Source organism: Papio anubis, chromosome 12 (assembly GCF_008728515.1).
Source record: "Papio anubis isolate 15944 chromosome 12, Panubis1.0, whole genome shotgun sequence".
NCBI lineage: Eukaryota > Metazoa > Chordata > Mammalia > Primates > Cercopithecidae > Papio > Papio anubis.
The window spans coordinates 108,662,896-108,681,962 of record NC_044987.1 but is presented as its reverse complement, the minus strand read 5'-3'; the positions used below and the strand labels follow the sequence as shown (position 1 = coordinate 108,681,962).

General features: G+C 33.9%; 1 protein-coding gene across 5 annotated transcripts in view; it reads left to right on the top strand.

The window, feature by feature from the left end:
* The window catches only part of LOC101007728 (olfactory receptor 10Q1), a 238,786-nt gene that overhangs the window by 63,187 nt on the left and 156,532 nt on the right, over positions 1–19,067 (top strand). The window lies entirely within an intron of this gene.

The following is a 19,067-nucleotide window of genomic DNA, read 5'->3' as shown; positions in this document are numbered from 1 at the left end:
TTCCAAACTGCTTTTCATGGTGGCTGCACTAATTTACATTCTCACCAACAATGTATAATTGTCCCCTTTGCTCCACAACCTCACCAACATCTGTTCTTTTTTGATTTCTTAATAATAGCCATTCTACCTGATGTGAGAAAATATCTCACTGTGGTTTTGATTTGCATTTCTCTGATGATTAGTGATGTTAAGTATTTTTTCATGTTTGTTGGTAGCTTGTATATCTTCTTTTGAAAAGTGTCTTTTTCTCATTTTTAAATTGGATTATTTATTTTTTACTTGTTTAATTGTTTAAGTTTCTTATACATTCTGGATATTCAACCTTTGTCAGATGCATAATTAGCAAATATTTCCCTCCATTCTGTAGACTATTTACTCTGTTGATAGTTTCTTTTGCTCTGTAAAAGCTCTTTAGTTTGATAGTCTCTTTTGCTGTACAAAGGTTCTTTGATTTAATTAGGTCCCACTTGCCAAATTTTGGGTTTGTTGTAATTGTTTTTGAAGTTTTAGTCATAAATTCTTTTCCAAGGCCAATGCGCAGAATGATGTTTTCTTCCAGGACTCTTATAGTTTGAGGTCTTATATTTAAGTCTTTAATCCATTTTTTAGTTAAATTTTGCACATAGTAAAATTAGGGGTATAATTTCATTCTTCCAGTTTCATTATGGTTAGCCAGGTATTCCAGCACCATTTATTGAATATGGAGTCCTTTCTTCATAGTTTATTTTTGTTGATTTTGTTGAAGATAAGATGGCTGTAGGTGAGTAGCTTTCTTTCTGGGTTTCCTGTTGTGTTCCATTGGTCTACACAGACCAATGTGTCTGTTTCTGTACCATGCTGTTTTGGTTATTGTAGCCTTATAGTATACTTTAAAGTTGGGAAATATGATGCCTCTGGCTTTGTTGTTTTTGTTTTGGATTGCTTTGGCTATTCAAGCTCTTTTTTGATTCCAGTGAATTTAAGAATAGTTTTTTCTAGTTCTGTGAAAAATGATGTTGGCAGTTTGATAGGAATAGCATTGAATCTGCAGATTGCTTTGGGCAATATGGCCATTTTGACAATATTGATTCTTCTAATCCATGAGCATGGATTTTTTTCCACTTGTTTCCCTGATGAACATGGACACAAAAAGCCTTAACAAAATACTATCAAACTGAATCCAACAGTTCATCAAAAAATCAATTCACCATAATAAAGTAGGCTTTACTCCTGGAATGCAAGATTGTTTCAATATATGCAAGTCAATAAGTGTGATTCACTGTAAAAGCTGAATTAAAAGCAAAAACCATATGATTAATTTAATAGATAGCAAAAAAACATTTTTATAAAATCCAACATCCCTTCGTGATAAAAATCCTCAACAAACTAGGCATTGAATGAATGTACCTGAAAATAATAAAAGACATCTATGACATACCCAGAGTCAACATTATACTGAACAAGCAAAAACATGAAGCATTCTCTGTGATAACTAGAACAAGAAAAGGATGCCCACTGCCACTACTCTTATTCAATATAGTATTGGAAGTTTTAGCCAGAGCAATCAGGCAAGAGAAAGAAATAAAAGACATCCAAATAGAACAATAAGTCAGTAAACTATCTTTTTTCCAAGTTGGTATGATTCTATATCTATAAAACCCTAAAGATTCCACCAAAGGGTCCTGCAACTGATTAATGACTTCAGTAAAGTTTCTGGATACAAAAATCAATCTAGAAAAATCAGTAGTATTTCTAAGCACTAATAATATTCAAGCTGAGAGCCAAATCAAGAATACATCCCATTTACAATAACAAAAACAAAAGATACCTAGTAATGTATCTAACCAAGGAAGTGAAAGGTCTCTACAAGGAGAACTACAAAGCACTGCTCAAAGAAATCATAAATGATACATTAAACTTTTCAAAAGGATAAAATAGCCAGAGGATAATAAAAATTAAGAGAAAATAAAGGCATTTTCAATTTATCCATACATGACCACCAACATTCACTCTATTTACGGCCTGAGATAATAATTTTCTACATATTTTCTCTCTGTAAGGGCTTTGAAATAGTTAATGTTGCTCATTAATTTTTAATTTAGTTGAGCTACGTCATCTCTTGTCACTTCTCCAGCGTTTTGTCTCTATCCATTCACATCACTCTCCTTGATATTTCTTCACATCTCCAAATGTGCTCCTGCCTCAGGACATGTGCACTAGCTGTTCCCTCTGTGTGGAAATTTTTCTTCCTCCACTCAGGCCTTTACTCAAATAAATGTTAACAAATCACGAAAGTCTTCTCTGACCACCTCTATATAAGTCCCTCTCCCCTCGCCATGTGTACTGTTCTGTCGCCCTGCATTATTCTTCACAGTCCTTATCAACACTCCCTATTGTATGTTTATTTGATCACTTTTCATTTATCATCCCCAATTAGAACTTAAACTTCTTAAGAGCAGTGACTTTGTTTTGTTTGCATGATCCTGCTCAGTACCTAAATAGATATCTGTTTCATTGTAGATTCTCACTAATTATTTGTTAAGTGAATGATTAAAATAATTAAGCTGAGCCCAATTGTATCAATATGTTGAATGTTTGAGCCATAATATAAATCTTCTTCAGAGGCATGTAGCATATTTCAACAATTGCAGCTTATTTTCTGCTTTGCTGAAATTTTTAAATCTACATTCTCAGTGCTTGCATGCCCCACTTTTGGACCCAGTGATTTCCTGGGAATCTCATCACTAAAAGAATCATCTCATAATTTTTAGTTTGAAATAATATGTCATTAAGTGACAAGTCACACATCAAATAAATGCTATTTAGTAAATCCCAAAAAGAAATTAAATCTGATTATATAAATGTGTAATGTATGATTATATTTGTAAAATTACTTCATACATGGAAATCACACAATTAACTGAAATGTTTTTAAATGTACAGATAGAATATAAACATGAAAATTTCTATCAGTGAAAAAGATAAGATAAATTCAATATGCTAATATAATGTACAATTTTTTATGCTTTTTCTTTTGATCCTCAAGGAGCTCTATACTGTACGAAAACTACTCCCAGGAGTGTGCATCTATATCTTCTTTTTTGTCTCTGTACAATTAGATGTTTGAACATCTCAGTGTTTGTAAGATTGCACTTGTGTGTGTTAAGATGCTGGTGTGTGTGTGGCATTATTGTACGACACAGATATTTATTTCTGTCTTATGAAGAGGCAATAAATGGATCGTCCCTTAGAGCCTCCTGTGGGAACGTATCGCTGCCAACAATTAATTTGGCCCAGTGAAACTGTTTTTGAACTTCTGAAGTTCAGAGTTGTGAAATAAATATGTGTTAAGTTTCTAAATTTGTGATAATTTGTCACAGCAGTCATGAGAATTGAATATAAACCCTTCTCTGTTTTCCCCTACATTATAATCTCATATTGTGGTATTTGTCAAAGCTAAGAAACCAAGATTACTACAATGTTATATTTTAAATTTCAGGCTTTATTCAGATTTCATTAGTTTTCCACTAATATGCTTTTGCCTTTCTTACATTTACTTGTCATGTGTCTTTAATCTCTAATTCTCTGTGACAAGTTCTCAGTCTTTCTCTGTTTTTGATGATCTTGACAATTTCACGGAGTACTAACCAGGAATTTCACAGAATGCTTACCCTTTGACATTTTCTGAAGTTTTTTTTTAATGATTTGACTGGGGTAATGGGTTTGGGGAGAAATACCTCAGAGATAAAATTCTATTCTCATGACATCACATCAAGAGTATATTCTATTAACATGACTTGATCACTAATGTTAACATGCTCATATGTGCTAGAAAAAATTTACTAAGTTTTTCCATCATAGATTAGTTTTTAAAACTTTTCTATACTCTACTCTTTAAAAAGAAGTCACTAAGTACAGCTCACACTCCACGTGTTGTGAAACTAAGATACATCTAGTTCTTTTGTAGCAAAATTTGTCTCTTCCATTCATTTGTTTATTGGCTTAATCAACAACACACTGCAGGGTGTATCTGCAGCTCTTGGCGTTTAATTTCTTCTAGGTCCTCTTTGAGATAGAGCTAGTATATATAGAATACATACATATTAATATATGCACACAACTATACTTATTTTTATATCTAGAAAGTATGTATGTGTTTATATCAATATCCTATTGCTATTAAGCTAAACATGGCTTCATATCAATATTTCTGACTCCAATCCAGTTCATTTAATCTTCCCCCTTTCTTATCTATGACTTCCCTTTCTGACAGTTAGAAACTTAGCTCTTGACAACCCCTATTTATAGACTTATTTTTTGACTTCAATACACAAGTAAGGCAGTTCCATAATTGTTCATCATAATGAGAAGCAATTTTAGCAACAACGGAACTATATTTATATATAATTCCTTTTACTTTTAGACAAAGCTTTTGGTCAACACACTGTTTTCCAATGTTACTTAGATCAACATTTTTTTCTCATCTACCTTAAAATGAGATTATGTCATACATTTGTAATAAAATTAAATTACTTCATCATCATCTGCTTAAAGGTTAAGCAATTATTATTCTCAATAAAGATTTTTACAAACATTTTTAAAGAGGTTTATGGGAACATACAGTTTCAGTTTACACTCTACATTTAGTTCCTTTTTTGGCATATGGACAAACAACTGTTGTGGCAGAGTTTGTTGAGAGAATATATTTTGTCTTTGTTCGTTTGTGCTGGCTGCTATAATCAAATAGCACAGACTGGATAATTAATTTATAATGAACAGAAATGTATTGGTTCGCTGTTCTAGAGGCTGGGAACTCTAAGATCCAAGGGGCTGGCATTTGGTGAGGGGCTTCTTGCTGCATCATTTCATGATGGGAAAGCAAAGAGAAGGCAAGAGAGAGCAAGAGGGGGCAAGCTCACACCTGCAATAATGAACCCATTCTAGTGATAATGGCATTAGTCTATTGATAGGGTACAGCCTTCATGACTTAAATATCTCTGAAAGATGCCACCTTTCAATGCCATCACAATGGCAATTACATTTCAACCTGGGTTCTGGAGGAACAAATGCTCAAAACATAGCATATTTTCTCCATTGGTCTGTCTTTCCATCTTTCACAAAATTCAGTTTACTATCTACCTGTGGATCAATTTCTGTATCCTATAATCAATTCCATTGATTTATGTGTCTACCTTTTGCCCAATACCATATTGTCTTGACTTCTATTATAATGGTAAGACATGAAACCAGGTCATGTACATGCTGCAGCTTTGTTCTTTTATAATTATTTTGTCTATTCTGCTAGGTTTGCTGTTACACATAAAGCTATAACCAGTTTGTCAGTATTTACCCCCAAAAAAGCTCATTTGAGTTTCAGTTGAGATCATATAAAGTCTGGAAAATAGTCATCTTGAAGTCTGCCAATCCATGAATATAATATATCTTTGTGCTCATTTAGATGTATTATTTTTAACTGGTGTTCTGTACTTTTTGGAATTTTTAAGACAAATATCTTAAATCTGTTCATAGAGCTAAAGGAAATCTTGAGCAAAGAACTAAATGAAACCAAGAAAACAACGTGTCAAAAAGTTTTTAAAAATTAATAAAGGGAGAGTAATTATAAAATATTACCATAATAGAAATTGTGGAACAGTAACCTGTAAGAGATTAAGTATACCATGAAAAGTAATAGCTCAGATTGCCTGATTTAAAAATATTAATATCTTCTATGCTATCAAACTACTGCCATTTTCATTGCAACATGAGAGTAGGAGCATATCCTACGAGGAGGGGTAGAAGGTATCTCATTTTGTGAATTAAGAAGATATGACCATGGCAAATCTATATCCAGCTCTTTATGAACAGTGCTAGGATTATAATTGATCTTGTGTTTTGTAGTACAATTTTATCCACATGCCTGCATATCTGAATTTCTACATGAAAGAGAGTCATTTCATGTTGCTTTATACCTACAAGTATATATGAGACTGGGCAGTGCATTGGCTTCTTGGTATTTTAGTGGAACACAGAAATTAATTATTTTTCAAAAAAAACTCTAATTAGATGAACATTTTATATGTTTTATCTCACTGTGTCAACTCACAGAAGAAAGAAAATTCATGTAGGGTGCTCTGGCACATTCTGAACATTTTCATGGTGATTTCATAACACATTATAGAGATTTTAGTGATATTACTTATTACTATTTGGGTGCTTATTTACAGAGCTTATTGACTCCACCCCCACAATAAGTAATCATGTTATTCACTTTTTAATAACAGTGATTAACACAGAAACTATTATAAAGTCAGAATTCAGTTCTCATTAAGTGAATTAGGTCAAAGAGATTCAAGCTATGCCTTTGTGCTAGAGCTAGGGAACTTTATATTTTAATTCTGAGCACATGGTAGAACATATTTATTATAAAGTGATCACAAGTTCTAAAGCTTTGCATATGTGCAAAGCTATCTAAGAGGAGAATGAGTACTTAGTCTGAAGCAAACATTACACTAAGTATTCTATATAATCTATTTTATTTTATTCATCTATTATAAAGGGAGAAAAATATTATTTTTTTCAGTTGTACAGATGAGGAAAGTAATATATAGAAAAGTTAATTAATGTGACACAGAATTTTGGAAAGATGGTTAAGACTGTGCATTTTAGATGAATTCTAATCTCATTTAAGAGTCAGAAACAAATGAAACGAAAGATAGTAATGTGAAATATGAAAAGAAAACCAATAAGATAACAAAAAAATGCATTCACAACAATTGTACAAAATTTTTGATTGAGGGAATAAATATTAAACTAGACAAAGTTAAATTGAGAAATATAGAAGAATTTTAAAATATTCAAAATACAGTTCAGAGAGCAAAGAGATAGAAAATACAAAAAAGAATTTAAGAGTCAGGATATAGAGATGCCAGCAAGATGGCAGAGTAGAAAGGCCCAGCTTTGTCTTCCACAGAAACACCAATTTGGCAATGATGTGTGGATCAAAATAACTTTATGAGAAGTGCAGAATCTAGTTAAATAGTTGCAGTACCCCCAGACAAGTATGAAACTAAGAACAGTCGCATTGAAACATGTAGAAAGAGCAATTTCACTTTGCTCTATCAGCTCTTTTCTCAAGTTGTCACAGCTCAGCACCAACTGAGAGATTGCCTCAGTCTAAAAATTTTCTCTTGGAGGGAGGAGAAAGTGGAGCATATATTCAGTCTTCTAGTCTTTCAGCATGCTGCCAAAACCAGTTTGTAAAGACTGGAAAAGGGGGCTTTTTATTCAAACAAAGACACCAAGGCAAAGCTACAAGAAACACAAAGAATCAGGAAATCATGACACAATCAAAGGAATGAAATACATGTCCAGTAATGAAATGTAAGATAAGGCTATCCTTTGTTGCCTCAGTGGCTCCAAAGCAGCTGCATTGTCTCTGCTTGTTTTAAACTTTTACCTAGTCATTATCCACTACCAAGCACTTACCTCTCAACATATGTGGCCAGACAATAAGTCATATGATGACCTTTCCATTTTATGCCTTCCTTTCCCTGTTTTGACCTAGTTACATTTAAATTAACCAATAAAAATACTTCCTTCATGCTATGGCTGCACCACCTATGACTACCCCCAATAAAAGTGCTCACCCGTGAGTTGTCTCCTCTGTTTTCCTGACAACCAAGCTCAACCCACAGTTTTTGGTGAATTAGGTGACCCTCTGGTAATACTGTGCCTCTTCTTTAAGACCTGTGAGTATAATAACATTTTAAGTTTTTATGTCTCTCGGAGTGTTTTTGATCTGTGTAGAAGTGATCCTTGAAGGACCCCAATGAGGGAACTTAGCCCTGTTTAAACAATACTGACCCTAATGTAATGTAGATCTATAACTTTCTTGTCAAAGAATTAAAAATAATGATCTTAGAGGAGCTAAGTGAATTATAAGAGAATATAGACGATAAAAGAAAATCAGGGAAATAATACAGGAACAAAATAAGAATATAACAAAAAGTAATGATAAAGATGAAACACATAGAAATTCTAAACGTGAAGAAAAAAATAACTGAACTGAAAAATTTATTAGAGGGATTAAACAGAAGACTTCATCAAGCAAAAGAAAGAATCAGTAAACTTACAGACAACTCACTTGACATTGTATAGTCAGAGGAAAAAACAAGGAGTAAAAAAGTGAAGGAAGGCTAAGGGACTTAGGATGCAAAATCAATTGAAACGGTATACATGTTATGGGAGTTTCAGGGAGTCAAAAGATAAAGAAAAGAGCAAAAGACTTATTTAAATATGTTATGGTCCCAAATTCCCAAATCTGGGGAAGAAAATGAATATCCCACATTTATGAAGCCCAAAGCACCTCAAATAGGATTACCCAAAGACACATTATAATCGAATTGTCAAAAGCCAAGGACAAAGAGAGAATTTTGAAAGCAGCAAGACAAAAATAATTAGTGAAGTACAAGTGAGCCTCCATTAGACTACCAATTGATTTTTCAGAAGAAATGTTGCAGGTCAGAGGAAGGGGATAAAATCTCCAAAGTGCTAAAAGAAACAGAAACTACCAATTAAAAATACGATACCTAGAAAAACTGTCTTTCAAAAATGAAGAAGAGCTAAAGACCTTTTCAGAATGCAAAAGCTGACAGAGTTCATCATCACAAGACCAGCCTTACAATAAATGCTACAGGAGGTACTTCAAATTAAAATGAAAAGACATGGCGGGGTGTGGTGGCTCAGCACTTTGGGAGGCTGAAAACAACTCACAGAACAGAAGAAAATTCTTGCAAACTATGCATCCAACAAAGTTCTAATATCCAGAATCTATAAGAAATTTAACAAATTAATAAGCAAAAAACAAACAACCTTATTAAAAAGTGAGCAAAGTACATGAACAGACACTTTTTCAAAGAAGACATACACGTGGCCAACAAGCATATGAAAAAAAATGCCATCCTAAGGAAAAAGAACAAAACCAGGGGCATCACATTACCTGACTTCAAACTATACTACAAGGCTACAGTAGCCAAAACAGCATGGTACTAGTACAAAAACAGACACATAGACCAATGGAACAGAATAAAGAACCCAGAAATAAGGCCACACACCTATATATATCTGATCTTCAGCAAACCTGACAAAAACAAGCAATGGGGAAAGCATTCTGTATTCAATAAATGGTGCTGAGATAACTGGCTAGCCAGCCATATGCAGAAGGTTGAAGCTGGACCCCTTCCTTACACCATATACAAAAATTAACTCAAGATGGATAAAAGACTTAAATGTGAAACCTGAGACTATAAAAACCCTGGAAGACTATCAGGCGAACCCACTTCCAATGTTTAACATGGGTTCTTTTCTATTTCCCAAGTGTCTCATCTGGGTTGAGAAATAAAGGGAAAGAGCACGAGAGAGAAATTTAAAGCTGGGTGTCCAGGGGAGACATCACATGTCGGCAGGATCCGTGATGTTCCCCGAGCCATAAAACCAGCAACTTTTTATTAGTGATTTTCAAAAGGGGAGGGAGTGCACAAATAGGGTGTAGGTCACAGACATCACATACTTCACAAGGTAATAAAATATCACAAAGCAAACAGAGGCAGGGCGAGATCACAGGACCACCGGAGGAGGTGAAATTAAAATTGCTAATGAAGTTTTGGGCATGCATTGTCGTTGATAACATCTTATCAGGAAACAGGATTTGACAGCAGATAATGTGTCTGACCAAAATTTATTAGGTAGGAATTTTCCTCCACTTAATAAGCCTGGCAGCGCTATAGGAGATGAGGACTTATTTCATCCCTTCGGCTTCGTCCATAAAATACAGGATGCCTTAAAAGGGGCTGTCTGTAAGCCTACCTTCAGGGCGCATTCTCTTTCTCAGGGATGTTCCTTGCTGAGAAAAAGAATTCAGCGATATTTCTCCTATTTGCTTATGAAAGAGGAGAAATACAGCTCTGTTCTGACCAGCTCACTGGCGGTCAGTTCAAAGTTACCTCTTTTGTTCCCTGAATATCGCTGTTATCAGGTTCTTTTTTAAAGATGCCCAGATTTCATATTGTTCAAACACACATGCTCTACAAACAATTTGTGCAGTTGATACAATCACAGGGTCCTAAGGCAACATTCATCCTCCTCAGCTTACAAAGAAGATGACGGGGTTAAGAGATTAAAGTAAAGACAGACATAGGAAAACACAAGGATATTCATTGGGAAAGTGATAAGTGTCCATGAAATCTTCACAATTTATGTTCAGAGATTACAGTAAAGACAGGTGTAAGAAATCATAAAGTATTAATTTGGGGAACTAATAAATGTCCATGAAATCTTCACAATTTATGTTCCTCTGCTGTGGCTTCAGCCGGTCCCTCCATTTGGGGTCCCTGACTTCCTGCAACAGAAGACAACCTAGGCAACAACAATTTGGACATAGAAACAGACAAAGATTTCATGATAAGGATGGCAAACACAATTGCAACAAATGCAAAATTGACAAATGAATTTAATTAAACTAAAGAGGTTATACACAGCAAAGACAACTATCAACAGAGTGAACAGACAATCTACAGAATGGGAGAAATTTTTTGCAAACCATGCACTATCCAGCATCCATAAGGAACTTAAATTTACAAGAAAAACAAACAAAAGAACAGGCACTTTTCAAAAGAAGACATACATGCAACCAACAATCATATGAAAAAAAAAACCTCATCATTATTTATTAGAGAAATGCAAATGAAAACCACAATGAGATATCATCTCACACCAGTCAGAATGCCTATTATTAAAAAGTCAAAAAATAATAGATGCAGGTGGGGTTGTGGGAGAAAAAAGAATACTTATGCACTCTTGGTGGGAGTGCAAATTAACCATTGTGGAAGGCAGTGTGGCAATTCCTCAAAGACCTAAAAACAGAAATACCATTCAGCCCAGTGATCCCATTATGGGGTATATACTCAAAGAAATATAAACTATTCTATTATAAAGATGTATGCATGCATATGTTCATTGCAGCACTATTCACAATAGCAAAGACACTGAATCATCCTAAATGCCCCTCAATGGTAGACTCAGACTGGATAAAGAAAATGTAGTACATATATGCCATGGAATACTATGCAGCCATGAAAAAGAATGAGATCATGTCCTTTTCTGGAACAAGATGGAGCTGGAAATCATTATCCTCAGGAAACTAACAAAGGAAGAGAAAACCAAATATCGCATGTTCTCACTTATAAGTAGTAGCTAAATGATGAGAAAACATGGACACAAAGAGGTAAACAACCCATACTGGGGCCTATTGAAAGGTGAACGGTGGGAGAAGAGAGAAAATCAGAAAAAATAACTAGTGGGTACTAAACTTAACACCTTGATGACAAAATATTCTGTACAGCAAATCCTCATGACACTAGTTTACCTATATAACAAACCTGCACATGTACCCCTGAACTTAAAATAAAAATTAAATTTAAAAAACAATCAATGGCTCAAAAATAGACCTTAAGAAAAATTATAAAATACTTAGCAATTAATTAAAAACAGTGTAACAAAGCATATAGCATGTAGCAAAACCAGTGCTCAGCAGGAAATTTAAAGCTGTCAATGCCTACATTAAAAAGAAATAAGTCTAAAATCATTAAACTAAGTTTGCACCATGAGAAACTAGAAAAAGAAGAGAACACTAAATCCAAATTTAGCAGAAGGTAAGAAATAACAAAGATAAGCACAGAGATAAATAAAACTGAGGACAGAAAAACAAGCAAAAGAATCATTGAAACCAAAAGTTGGTTATTTGAAAAACATAAAAAATGAAAAATTTTTATTTTATTGACAAAGAAAAAAAGAAGACTCAAATAACTAACATCCAAAATAAAAGTGGTGATATTACTACTGACCTTATAGAAATATAAAGGATAATAGGAGATTTAACTAACAATTGTGCACAAATATATTAGGCAATAATTAAAATAAATTTCTAGAAACACAAAAATCCCCTGAAATGACTCAGGAAGAAATATAAAATCTTATCAAATGGACATGTCTCAAGTAAAGAGGTTAAATCAGTAATAAAAAACTGTCCATAAAAGAAAAATCCAGGACCAGATGGCTTCCCTAGTGAATTCCACTACACATTTTTTTAAAAAAAATAACACCAATCCTTCTAAAATCCCAAAATACAGAGGAGGGAACACATCCCAACTTATTATCTGAGCAATGTTTTGCCCTCACATCAAAGCCAAATAAAGACATCACAAGAAAAGAAAATTATGAACAAATATCCCTTACTAATGTAAATGAATATTTTTAGCAAAATATTAGCCAACCAAATCAAACAGTATATTAAAATGATTACGCACTATAACCAAGAAATATTTATCCCAGGAATGCAAGGGTGCCTCAACATAAGAAAATCGATCAATGTAATACACTACATTATTTGAAGAACGAAAAAAAATCACATGATCATCACAATTGATACAAAATAGCATTTAACAAAATCTAACACCCTGTTAAGAATTTTTAAAAAAATCAAAATCTAGGAATAAATAGAACCTCCTCAACTTTTCAAGGGTATTTATTAAAAATTCAGGGCTAACCTCATACTCAATGATGGAAGACTGAAAGCTTTCTCCCTGAGATTAGGACCAAGAAGCAAGAAGCTAATAAATGAATTTAACAAAGTTTGCAAGGTACAAAAGCAACATGAAAAAAAAAAAATCACTTGTGTTTTCATACACTGGCAATGAACAATTTGAAAATGAGATTAAGAAAGCAATTTCATTTGTAATAATATCTAAAATAAAAGGTTTCTCTTATCAGTAATCAAATACAGCATTTTGATAAGGACTAGTATCTAGAATACACATAGAACGCTTACAACTTAACATTAGAAAGATAAGTAGCCAAATTTTAGACTGGGCAATATATTTAAATGTATATTGCTCCAAAGACGACCACCAATGTCCAATAAACACAGAAAAAGATGCTCAGTGTCTTTAGTAAATGCAAATCAAATCCGTAGTAAGGCAGGTATGGTGGCTCATGCTTGCAATCCCAGCACTTTTGGAGGCCTAGGTGGGAAGATCGCTTGGGACTGGAAACTCAAGACCAGCCTGGGCAACATAGTGATATCTCATCTCTACAAAAAAATCAAAAAATCAGCCAATTGTAGTGGTGCATGCCTGTAGTCTCAGCTATTCAGGAGGCTGAGGCAGGAGGAGCGCTTTAGCCCAAAGTTTGAGGCTGCAATGAGCAGTGATTGCACTATTGCACTTCAGCCTGAGTGAAAGAGTGAGACTCTGTAAGAAAAAAAAAAAAAAATCCACAGTAAGATACCACTTTATACCTGCTAGGATGGCAGTAATGAGGGAAATGGACACAGTAAATTTTTGAGTTATTGTGGAGAAATAGGAACCCTAATATCTTGCTGCAGGGGATGTAAAGTGGTCCAGCAGCTATGGTTTGGCAGTCCGCTAAATGTTAAACAGAGTTACCATATATGACCTGATGATTTTGCTTCTAGGTATATATCGAAGAGAATTGAAAACATATGATCAGACAAAATTTGCATATGAGTGCTCATAGCAGCATTATTCAAAATTGTCAAAAGGTGAAAAGAACCTAAATATTCATCAACCGATGAATACATGAATTAAATGTGGTATATTCATAAAATGGAATATTATTCAGTCATAAAAGAGAACAAAGTACTGATATGTGCTACAACATGGAAGAACTTTAAAGATATTATGCTAAGTAAAAGAATCCAGATACCAAAAGACAAATATTACATAATTCCACTTATATTCAATATCTAGAATAGGTGAATCAATAGAAACAGAAATTCGATTACTCATTGACAGGGGATTTGGGGATAAGAGGAATGGAGGTAACAACTAACATATATGGAATTACTTTTTGTGGTGATAGAAATGTTATGAAATAAGATATTTGTGATGGGTGCAAAACATTATGAACATGAAGAAACAGATTGTGCACTTTAAAATGATGAATTTTAGATTGTGAATAATATCTCAATAAAAATATTGCGAAGAAAACGTATGAAGTTGAGTCCTTTCTTCACACCACATGCAAAAATTAACTTAAACTCTAGGCCTAAATGTAAGAGCTACATCTGCAGTACTCTTAGGAGAAAATAGAGAAGTAAATCTTTGTGAACTTTAGTTAGGAAAAGACTTTTTACATACACAACACTAAAAGCAGAACAGCAAAAGAAAAAATAGGTACATTAGAGTTCATCAAAATTAGTATGTTTTTTGTTCTAGAGGGCAACATCAAGAAAGTAGTATTAACCAAAAAGCAGGAGAAAATATTTGCAAATCTTATATCAGATCAAGGACTTGTATTTAGAATATATTAAAAATTATGAAAACTTGCTATAGTAGCAATGGGAAACTAATACACTTCATGTGGTGAACAGTTGACCAGCCATATTTTGGTTGCACGTCTGCAGATTCAACTGTGTATAAAACATATTGGGGAAAAAGAAACAATGAAAATTAACCACAACAATAAAAATAATATGAACAAATATACATTATAACAACTATTCATGTAACATTTACACTGCATTATCTATTAAAAGTAATCTAAAGATAATTTAAAATATAGCGAGAGGGATACTACACCGTTTTATATAAGGGGCTTGAGCATCTGAAGATTTTGGCACAGGGGTTCTAGAACCAATTCCCCACAAATACTAAGGGATCACTGTGATGAGAATGGCACTTAGTCCCCATGATACTCTTTCCCAAAGCCTACAGCCCCAGTATAACCATGTGAGAACACCAGAGGCATTCAAATCAAGGGATAGTTTACAAAACCCTTTTTAGTTCTCTGCAAAATCGTCAAGGTCATGAAAAACAACAAAAGGCTGAGGAACTGCCACACATCAAAGGAGACTAAGAGCCATGATGAGTAAATGGAATGTGCTTTCCTGGATTGGATCCTGGAATAGAAAAAGCACATTTGTGGAAATTTTGTAGATTAGTTAACAATAACATATGACTATTAATTTCCAAGCTTTGACAAATATACTATGCTTATGTAACGTGATAACTACATCAGGAGTGCTGAGTGAAAGATATATAGGAATTTCTATACTATCTTTGTCACCTTTCTGTAAGTCTAAATTATTCCAAAATTTAAAGTTTAATATTAAAAAGTAATAACCAACAAACACTTCAAACTATAGAAAAATAGTGTAAGTTTACTTACAAAGACATATGTAAACAGCATTATACAAAAACTTTAAAAAGAAAGAAATGACTAAGTAAAATAATGTGGCCTAGGAAAACAACTATAACAATATTAAGAGCACATACACAAGTAAAACTTAGGGTTAAGTATCAATAGGAATAAAAGGAGATGGGAATAATGAGGAAAGAGATCATTTATTAAGAGGAAACAACAGTTATAATATAAAAATGTAATAATGTAGTATTGAATACATTTTAAAACTGGCAGAAATATAAGAAGAAATAATTCTACAATAAGAGTAAAGAAATTTAATTTACCTTTTTCAGGATTTGAACTATAAAGCAGAAAACTATTAACAAGGATATAAAAGATGTGAGCAACACTAAGATAAAGATGATTTTACATAAGGTAAGAACCCTGAATGCAAGTAATAGAATTTCCATCTTCTTTAAATAGTGCATGTAACATTTACAAAAATAAAATGCATCCTAGGGCAACAAATTCTAAAGAATTATATATTCCAGACCTGGCTCTCTGAATGTACTAAAACAAATGTAGAATTCAACAATGAAACTGTAATCTACTCATAAATGTTTGGAAACTGGGAGTTTCTAGGTTTCATTTCTTTAACATCCCATCTTAAATTGCTGCCAATATACATCTGCATGTTGGCAGCAATTTAAGATGGGATATTAAAACAACTTCAACAGATTTAGAATATCTACTTTTTTAAATGTTTGTCTGAAATTAAGTGTTGTGTTTTCAAAATTAACCTCCATTTGTCAGTCAATTTTTGCCCAGTGATTTGTCCTGTAAAATATTAGATCTAAATATCTTTGGATTAAAAAAATGGATTCCAGATTCATGAACATTGAATGCAGGGCTTTTCTTTTGACAGAAAGTAAAGTTCCAAATATCCTATCAAATTTGTAAGTGACAATTTTTCCCAGATGAGCAATATCAGGGTATGTAATAACATGATAATTATAGAACACATCATAACCACAGTCTTTTGGAACTCTTTTCTTTCAAGCTTTTAGCTTTTGTTTTTACCCTTTCATTTTACTTGATATTTTAAAAATATCTTGCATTTATTCTTTACATGGAAGTACTAATAGAAGTAAAAATACCAAAGATATTAGATAACTAAACAAGTCTGGCTGTCTAATTCATATCTGTACAAAATCAGAATGAAACTGTTCTTTTTCTGTCACAGAAACACTAAGATTTTGTTCTGTATTTCAGACATTCTCTACAGAACTTTTTCCTTCAATAACCAGAGCAAGTCAGCATACAATAATGGTTGTTTATGATTAGTTTCCATATTATTGCATAATAAAGAGAATAATCTCAATCCTTTACTGGGTTTTCAACTTTTACTATGTTATTAAGTATACTGTTTAGTTCAGCTGATTTTTTTTAAAGATAGAAGCAGTGCATTTATTTACATGATACAAAAGACCTTAGGTAACTACTCCAAAACCTGCTCTTTCATTGAACCTGCTCTTTCAATATATGCACCTTCACAATTTAGTTGATAATGTAATTCTTCACATTATCTTACAGTTTTGTACTAGTCGTGTTATTAGCAATGGAGATGAAAGAAAAATATTTTCTTCTTAACACCATTATGGTCAAATTGTAAATATACTAAAATAATATCTATCATCAACATCTGGGCATGCGTCAAGTTGCAATGCAAAATAATTTACTGGCATTATTTGTTTTATAAGTTGGTCTTCCATATTATTAGACAGTTTGTGAATATATAAAGATCTGCTGTCACTGAAAAGTGATACCTGAGCCACAGATTCACCCATTTCCAAACAAATATCTCTAATACAGTCATTACCTAATATATCAACAATTGTATATATTGTTTTTTGTCTTGGCAAATATTAGTCCTCTGTGAAAATCCCACAGAAGATTAATATTCACAAGTAAAATATTGAACATCTGCTCTGTCAGCTTTTTAATCTGGTATTTTCTCTTTCAGATTTTTGAAAGAGAAACCTAGAAACTCCCAGTTTCCAAATATTTATGAGTAGATTACAGTTTCATTGTTGAATTCTACATTTGTTCTATTACATTCAGAGAGCCAGGTCTGGAATATGTAATTCTTTAGAATTTGTTGCCCTAGGATGCATTTTATATTTGTAAATGTTACATGCACCATTGAAAGAAGATGGAAATTCTATTACTTGCATTCAGGGTTCTTACTTTATGTAAAATCATCTTTTAAACAAAATCATCTTTGTTTTGAAATTATTACTTTGCATTTTATATGTAAACATTGCTTAAGTTTTGATGATTTCCTTGTTTCCTTAAACAGTTCATCTCTGCAAATAACACACTATGGTTTTTAAGCACTTCAACATTAATTATGATCACAAAATTGAACTCTACATATAAGGGATCATGTTTCTGAGTAAAACTACAGTGAACTCTTTTTGTCTCTATTTCTTTGGAATCACATCCATTGTTAGCATTTGTATTCGTCCATTTTCACCCAGCTGATAGACATACCCGAGACTGGACAATTTACAAAAGTAAGAATTTTATTGAACTTACAGTTTCACATGGCTGGGGATGCCTCAAAATCATGGTAGAAGGCAAGAGGGGCAAGTCATATCTTACATGGATGGCAGCAGGCAAAGAAAGTACTTGTGCAGACAAACTCCCGTTTTTAAAACCATCAGATCTTGTGAGACCCATTCCCTATCATGAGAACAGCATGGGAAAGACCCACCCCCGTGATTCAATCATCTCCCACCAGGTCCCTTCTACAACATGTGGGAATTATGGGAGCTACAAGATGAGATTTGGGTGGGGACACAGAGTCAAACCATATCATTTGGCCCATGGTCCCTCCCAAATCTCATATCTTAACATTTCAAAACCAATCATGCTTCCCAATAGTCCTCCAAAGTCTCAACTCATTTCAGCATTAACTCAAAGGTCTACAGTCCAAATTCTCATCCAAGACAAGGCAAGTCCCTTCCACCTATGAGACTGTAAAATCAAAAGCAAGTTAGTTATTTCCTAGATACAATGGGGGTACAGGCATTGGTTAAATACAACCATTTCAAATGGGAGAAATTGGCCGAAACAAAGGTGCTATAGGCCCCATGCAAGTCCAAAATCCAGCAGGGCAGTCAAATCATGAAGCGCCTGAGTGATCTCCTTTGACTCCACACCTCACATCCAGGTCACACTGACGCAAGAGGTGGGTTCCCATGGTCTTGGGCAGCTCTGCCTCTGTGGCTTTGCAGGGTACAGCCTCCCTCCCAGCTGCCTTCACTAGTTGGCTTTGGGTGTCTTCAGCTTTTTCAGGCACACAGTGCAAGTTGTCAGTGGATCTACCATTCTGAGGTCTGGAGATCCTTTGGGGATATACCCAGTAATGGGATTGCTGGGTCAAATGGTGTTTTTGAGACACATGTACACGTATGTTTATTTCAGCACTATTTACAATAGCAAAGACTTGGAACCAAGTCAGATGCCCATCAATGATAGACTAGATAAAGAAAATGTGGCACGTATACATCATGGAATACTATGCAGCCATAAAAAAGAATGAGTTCATGTCCTTCGAAGGGACATGGATGAAACTGGAAACCATCATCCTCAGCAAACTAATACAGGAACAGAAAAATCAAACACCTCATATTCTCACTCGCAAGTGGTAGTTGAACAGTGAGAACACTTGGACACAGGGAGGTGAACATCACACACCGGGGCCTGTCAAGGGGTTGGGGGAAAGGAAAGGCAGAGCATTAGAACAAATACCTAATGCATGTGGAACTTAAAACCTAGATGACAGGTTGATGGGTGCAGCAAACCAGCATGACACATGTATACCT